The sequence below is a fragment of the Engraulis encrasicolus genome, chromosome 24 (genome assembly GCF_034702125.1).
Source record: "Engraulis encrasicolus isolate BLACKSEA-1 chromosome 24, IST_EnEncr_1.0, whole genome shotgun sequence".
In the NCBI taxonomy this organism is placed as follows: Eukaryota; Metazoa; Chordata; class Actinopteri; order Clupeiformes; family Engraulidae; genus Engraulis; species Engraulis encrasicolus.
Window position 1 is genome coordinate 32,232,766 of NC_085880.1, and position 6,697 is coordinate 32,239,462.

The 6,697-nt window shown below is 43.5% G+C and overlaps 1 protein-coding gene across 1 annotated transcript in view; it reads right to left on the reverse strand.

Annotated features, from left to right (window-relative positions):
• The window catches only part of ldb3a (LIM domain binding 3a), a 102,691-nt gene extending 96,212 nt beyond the window's left edge, over positions 1–6,479 (reverse strand). Inside the window, exon 1 of the mRNA XM_063191265.1 lies at positions 6,348–6,479. The gene's annotated coding sequence lies outside the window, so the exon portion shown is untranslated. The remainder of the gene's footprint in view (positions 1–6,347) is intronic.
• Between the last annotated feature and the right edge of the window lie 218 nt (positions 6,480–6,697).

The window sequence follows — 6,697 nt, forward strand, 5'->3', positions numbered from 1 at the left end:
ACAGGTACTAGACAAGAAAAAGAATATAACATAAAGTGGATGGTCCACACACTTGCTTCGTAGGGGGGAAGTGTGTGGATATTCCACTTTATTTTATATATACAGTATAGTATAGTATAGTATAGTATAGTATAGTATAGTATAGTATAGTATAGTATAGTATAGTATAGGATAGGATAGGATAGGATAGGATAGGATATAGTATTCATATACAGTGAGTCCAACATGTATTTGATCCATTGCTGATTTTGCCGGTTTGCCCACTAATAAAGACATGATCAGTCTATAAATTTATGATAATATGTATTCAAACATGGAGAGACAGAATATCAAAAAGAAATTCCAGAGAATAACTTAAAATAATATATTTTAATTTATTTGTCTTTAATTTAGGCAAATAAGTATTTGACAAAGTACTTATAAGTATTCTTGGCAAAGCCCTAGTTGTCTAGCACTGAGGTCAGATGCTTCTTTTAGTTGATGACAATGTTTGTGCATATAGTAGAAAATATTTTTGCCCATTTAAAACATTAATAGTTTGTGGCTGTAGCTTAGTAAATGGGAGGTTCAGTTCTCTCCATAGAATTACTGTAGGGTTAATATTTGGAGACTGTCTAGGCCACTTCACGACTTTAATATGCTTCTTATTGAGCCACTCCTTCGTTGCTTTGACTGTATGTTGTGTATTATTGTCATGTTGGGAGATCCAAAAATGGCCCACCCTTCAGTGTAGTGGTGAAGGGAAGGACGTTTGCACTCAGGATTGCACATTACATGTCTCCCTCCATCCATTCGTTGACGATGTGAAGTTGTCTTGTGCCTTGGCCAGACAAACACCCTCAAACCATAATGATACCACTTTCATGCATGATGGTGAGGAGGGTGTTCTTGGGATCATAGACAGCAGTACTCTTTCTCAAAACACATTGAATTGTGATAATGCCAAACAGCTTGATTTTGGTTTCATCTGACTACAGCACCTCCTTATCATATCCTAAACCAGTCTGATGTCCGTTGGCAAACCTCAAGTGGGACTGCACAGGTTCCTTCTGAAGTAGAGGTACCATGTGTGCAGTACAGGATTTTAAACCTCTGTGGCATTAAGTGCTACCAGTAGTTTTCTCAGTGATTTTGGTCCCAGTAGCTTTGATATCATTGCCTAGTTCATCCCGTACAGCTCTAGGGTGATTTCTTTCTGTTCTCATGATTATCAAATCCCTACAAAAGGTCAAATCTTGTATAGAACCCCAGACAAGCTGATGGATAGTCATTTTGTATTCCTCACGTTTTGGAAGAAATGCATCAACAGCTGGGTCATTAATACTCAGTCTCTTTCTTGTGGCTTTGCAGCCCATTTAATCTTTGTTCAGGTCTAAAATCGTGTCCCTGATATAATTTGACCACTCTTTGGTCTTTCCCATGCTGGTGAGGTTGGAGTGTGACTGATTCACTCATACTATGGACTGATTCTGCTGATTCAATGCGTCTTTTATGCATGTTAGTATGTACAGGTGTCTTTAATTCAGATGACAAGTTGATCGGAAGCGCCCATCTGGTCTGTGGGCCCGGAACTGTAATCAGTTGGCAGGGGATCAAATACTTATTTTGCTCGATGAAATGGAAATAAATTAATCTACATTCTCTTCAGTTAATTTCTGGATTTTCTTTTTGATATTCTGTCTCTCCATATTAGAATACATATTATCATAACATTTATTGACTGATCATGTCTTTGTTAGTAGGCAAACCAACAAAATCAGCAAGGGATCAAATACATATTGGACTCACTGTATGTAGTCATGTATAGTTTTACTGTGAAAAATAATTGTATAATTCCAAACATGTGGTTCATCAAAAGATGTGTCTTTACAAGAGCAACTGTCCAAATGGACCATATTGCCTGCCAAGCTAGGTACACTAGGCCTAATTTGGTAGATTTGGTAGAAAGCACCCGCCACCACACACAGAAGCACACACCCAAACAGCCATAAGAAACTTGTGGAGAGCTGTGCATCACAAAGTAAAACACTATAATTGAACACGTGAACAGAATGTGAAGATGAGCACTATTATATAGCACCTGATTGGAGTATGGATGTCAATCAACTTAAAATATTCATTAATTGATTAAAAAAGAATCATTTCAATTAATCAACAACGTGACTGGAGAGAGAACCAGGTGAAACGAGCATGATGAAGTGTGTGAGGAGTGGGGTGAAGAGTGGGAACATTTCCAATTACCTTTGGATTAAAGAATATAAATAGAAATTAATTTAAATTAAGCATTTTATAACATTTACATTTAAACATATCAATTAATTGCAAGTCGATCAGCAAGGTTAAACAACTAACAATTAATGAATTAATAGATAATTTGCATCCCCACACTGGAGGTATCCTTATCATTAACAGGGTGTCCATACACCCATGAGAAGCTGAACACTACATCCCAAACTACTTTTCGGATGTCTTCCTGCGCAGTACAACACTCAGGGCGCCAACTTGCGATCTCTCAATCTCAGCAAACCTTTCTGCATGGGAGCACAGGTAAGGTACCACTCAGGGGCACCAACTAAACATTTCTGGGGGGGTATGCAAGAACTATTTTGGTGCCCCCTCCCAAAAAAAAACACTTAATAATTATTTGGCGCCCTCCAACACCCTGTCTTTGGCGCCCCCTCTCTCTGGCGCCCCCCTGCAACGCATACGTCGCATATACTGTAGTTGCGCCCCTGGTACCACTGAAATAAGGATGAATAGCTCAGAGGTTATAGTCCAGTGCCACATATTCCAAAACACCTGATGTTACTTGTCCATCTCCATTTAGGGCTGGGGTGTCAAACTCAAATTGACTGGGGGTCAGAATCAAGATCTGGAACAAAGTCGTGGGCTGAACTCAATGTTTATTTTACCGTAAAAATTGACTGAAATTGTGCATGTATGCAAATTTCAGACACACTCTTTCCCATCATATGTGATAGTTCAAATGTGTCTGCAGACTCTTGCACATATTTTGTTACATGTGAGTGAGCTGACCTAAGGCCACTTATATTCCTGTTAAAGTCTTGTTACGCTATACATGCGTAACATATCATGGTGTATGTGGGCTAACTATAATACACAAATGATCCTGTGGGTCAAATAAAATTACTCAGCGGGCCACATTTATGCCCCGGGCCTGAGATTGACATCCCTGATTTAGGGCATGGACAGGTAAAACCAAGTCATTTGGAATATGTGGCACTGGATCGTAGCTTCCAGCTCTAGCAGCTTCTATCGTCTAATTCGAACAGATTACACATCAGTGGCACATATTTCAGTGGATACCACAATGAGCTGTGTTGAAAGCAGGTAGCTATCAGGTGTTCCGATGCCCTTTCATAATCATGTCATGCAGAGGGAGGGGAATAGTTTAGTTGTGGTTCACCACATACTATTGTGTGTCAGAGATCAAGTGTACACCATTCAACCTTTCGCAGTACACATACACACCTTGCACACACACACACACATACACACACAAACCCTCACACACAGGTCTTGCCAAATTGATTCAAAGGTCAGCACAAACACGGTGCGGTGCTGGGGGGTGAGGTTTTAATCCAAGCCCTGAGTGGATGGATGGTAACTCCACATGGGTTGAGGCTTGATGCTGAGAGCCTTTTCTGGCTCGGCTACTGGAAGGCCCCTTATCTTATCTATCAGTTTAAGACCCCAGTGTGTGTGTGCGTGTGTACGTGTGTGTGTGTGTGTGTGTGTGTGTGTGTGTGTGTGTGTGTGTGTGTGTGTGTGTGTGTGTGTGTGTGTGTGTGTGTGTGTGTGTGTGTGTGTGTGAGAGAAAAACTTGCCCCCTTGCCAGCACAGTTTCATAGGCTTAACATTTCTGACACATCTGGGGTTCGGTACAGGTATGCCGTAGACGCACAGACAGGCGTTATCTTGGAAAAACTAAAAACATTGCAAAACGACAACAACATCAAACACCAAAGAGGAACACATTTGGGATAGATACTGTATCGTGATGAATGAGTAGGCCTATTTTAAACATCTGAAAGACTGAAATTGTTCCAAAGTGTCCAGCCAGCTAATGGTGACTGGAGACCCCAGTACAGGTCTTGTTACCCCCTGGTTAGCTACCACAGTTGCCATTGCTGATGGAGTTATGGTAATCCTGATGATAACTCCATCCTCCCACACACACACACACACACACACACACACACACACACACACACACACACACACACACACACACACACCATCATCTCTCCCCTCTCTGTCTCTGTCTCTGTCTCTCTCTCTGTACCCCTACCCTCCCCTCCTCTCTCTATCTCTCTCTCTCTCTGCATCTCTCTATACTGTATTCCCCCCTCTCTCTCTATCCACCCCTCTCTGTGTCTCCCTCTCTATCTCATTTCCCCCTTCCCCTCTGTCTGCTCTCCATCCCATCCCCTGTCTCTGGAGACCACCTCCGTGCCCCCCTCTGCTTCAGGACACTGTGTTGGGGCCTCGGAGAACGCAACTCACCCCTGAAGACGGCCGTGCAGCAGCAGCACCTGTTTACACCCGAGAATTAGCAAGTATTCAGCCCCAGCGGGAAGCCCGTGGGGTGACACGAGGATAAGCCAGCCCGGGGCGGGCTTGCCATGGCATCTTTACCCGGCCGCCATCCACCACCAAGAAAAGGGTAGTCACACTGTGCCAGCTGACGTTGGTTCAAGCTTGTATTCAGTTTTCAGTTTTCAGTATGAAAAACGTGCTTGTTGACACAACAACATGGTTTAAGACCAAGTGAGCCTCTTGCAGGACAGGACTGGTAATCTGGCATTCGGGGCGTTTTCAAGGTGGGTCAACAGTCCCCAGGGGCCGATAGGGTTGTTTTTTCACTTGTTTGTTTGCTTGTTTCCTTTTTCCTTATTTTTTTTCTCTCAATTTAGATGGGACAGCCCATTCATCTATCTCTTATTTCTATAGTGGACTGAACCAATCAAAATATTATCAAAAAATAGGGGGCTGTGTGAGGGCCTGGTCTCTGCCAAAGTCCCCGGGCTGTTTTCCGGTCCCAGTCCAGCACTGGCCTCATGTGACAAGGGGCAGAGATTCTTTAAGTATAGAGATATGCCAACATAATAGGTTTCTATGGGCACCTAATGTGACCAGGTTCCGGTCTGCCTAAAGGGGCGTGTCATAATGCTCCTAGCATTGAATAGAACAGTCCTCAGGTCTGCCTAGGTCTGCCTAAAGGGGGATTCCCCCCCCCCCCCCCCCCCCCCCCCCCCAATAATAGAACCCGGAAACAATGGGCCAATGGAACCTCTCTCTCTCTACTCTCTCTGACAAGGGGCAGACCACTAATGCGGGTGCTGTGGTCTACCATGATGAGATGCTGTCTTACAAGAAAACGCAGCTGATGGGCATTAAGAAATTGGCTAAAACTGATAGGCACCACCACAACCCATCCGTCCATCCATTTATCAATTTATGGGGATAGGTATGGCTAATTAGGCTAATTCTCATAGAACAGTGAACTCATGTTAAGTATAGGCTACTTCACAGTAGCCTACCTTCTTCAGTGTTAACACTTCAGTGTTAACACTTCAGTGTCAACATTTAGAATAGAAGCAACACTAGAAGTGTTATAATAAACACTCTAAGTGTTAAATAAACACTACTGGTGTATGATAGCCTACATACAGTAGCCTTCCAAGTAAAACGGAACAGTTACATTAGATTAGGCTACTATTTGGTTATTAGCAGAATGTACCTACTTGAATGTCAGGAAGTGCAACATCACCAATGGTATTGTAAAACAAGCATTTTCCCTCAACGTAGCATATCACCTACACGTTTGAGTAAAAAGTAAAACACATTCCCCTTTGAAAGAAAACCTACCAAGAGTAACTTGCGCGCTGGTACTCGATGAGTATCGGTGACATTCTTTGTCTGTCAGAACAGGTGTGTTCCCTGCTCACTCACTAACTTCTGATGCGCTATCCATCATTGGGCTACATATCTGAACTGAGGGGAAAACGGACCGAATCTTCATAAATAGAAAACAACCTGCTCGAATCGACAACGTGACACCCCAAATGATATCCCATCACATAACACAACTAAAGACACCAGAATAGCGTGTAGGAGTGTAGGATTAAAGTTCTCGCACGCAAGGGTGACAGGACAAGAAGCAGGTGCACTTTTTCAGTCCCTGCCCCCTTTTGTGCGCGAGGATGCGCGAGTTACTAAACATGAGCCAGCTTCGTGCACCAAAGAAGCCTGTTGAGTTCGTACAACCCCCTCAGATAATCGGAAACGACTAAAAACTACACAAAAGTTTGCGTTCAACGTACATTTCATGGTGAGCGGTCCCGCTGACGGCCGTAGCCTCTACTACCTGCCGTGGTGGCGGATCCTTTCCTTTCTCCCTTCCCTCTGGCGAGGAACCGTGTCGCACAGGCAGGCCGCCCGCCTGATCCTATCCCTGGGACCCTGTGCTACGTCACCTCGGGCAAGAGAGAGGGGGGGTCAATGGGGGATTTTCATTAAAGTGGACTTATTAAAGCTACAGCCGTCCTTAACATGCAAGTGCCAAGGGACTCGTGTAGGAATATTGCGCACTCACCTTTTGGTTACTGGAAAGAAGGAAAGACAGAAAGAACATGTTTAATGTATTGTGCTATTCAGCAGATAAGTAGGCCCT